The sequence below is a fragment of the Aplysia californica genome, unplaced genomic scaffold (genome assembly GCF_000002075.1).
Source record: "Aplysia californica isolate F4 #8 unplaced genomic scaffold, AplCal3.0 scaffold00357, whole genome shotgun sequence".
Classification (NCBI taxonomy): Eukaryota; Metazoa; Mollusca; class Gastropoda; order Aplysiida; family Aplysiidae; genus Aplysia; species Aplysia californica.
Window position 1 is genome coordinate 256,515 of NW_004797627.1, and position 1,110 is coordinate 257,624.

Genomic DNA, 1,110 nt, shown 5'->3' on the forward strand with positions numbered 1-1,110 from the left:
TTATTATTATTCGTATTATTATTATTATTATTAGTAGTAGTAGTAGTATCCTTAAAGTCACATCAGCCGCCAAAAGTCAATTTTACGGCATAGGCCTATTTCACACTATTTTACACATACACGAGGCACACATTTGCGTTTTTCATATACCTAGTCATAATACATTTCAAATAAAGAAAACAGAATTGAAAAACCTGTAAGAATGAGGAACTTATAATAATATTATGCTTCGCTTCTAGAAAGTGCCCCAAAACCACCCGTCTTGAAATGTTTTCGAATGACCATTTTGCGTGTCCACATTGAGTTGACGTTTTATACCGCAAGCAATGTTGAGATCTAGAAAGAATGCGATCCTTTGCGAGGGTGGTTGACAGATGCTCTGGTGTGATTTGTTCCATCTTTCCTATTTAACAATTATATCGTATATCGTCGTTATCTCTCCTCCTCATTTTCTCTGTATATTACTCTCTAGTAACTCATTTAAGCTTCGCCATTTATTATATGAGATTTGTGTTGCAAGTGCGGCAAAACCCTAACTAAAACCTACTAACCTAAGATTCTTCATGTATCTTAGCTCAAATGGCGTGTATACAGATGACGGCATATCATATTTTCAGTCTATGGTTTTTATTTTTATTTTAGAGGAAATATGCTTTTTTGGTTTTCAAATAAGCCAAAATCATAGACTTGTACTCTATAATAATGTTATTGTATATTAAATCTTTGGACAGACCAGGTTTTTGTCAAAGATGATAAAGTATGGGGTCCTTGCAAAATGACTTATTGTTGTTTGTCAGACTGTTGCATTTCGTTTGTTTAGCTTTTATGTTTTGGATTTGATCAGTTTGATGTTAAAACATACAAACACACTCATGCATACAAACACATACACGCACAGACACATTCGCGTGCCCGCGCGGGCGCGCGCGCGCGCGCACACACACACACACACACACACACACACTCACTCATCCGTGTTGTGATGCTAAAGCCATAATGTATTTGATGGTAAGAAATGATTATTTATTCTTGGACAAGACATGTAGAGACACTCATGTCTTATGGCAAAACACATTGTCTTAGCATCCTATCGTTCGTGTGGGTGGGGTT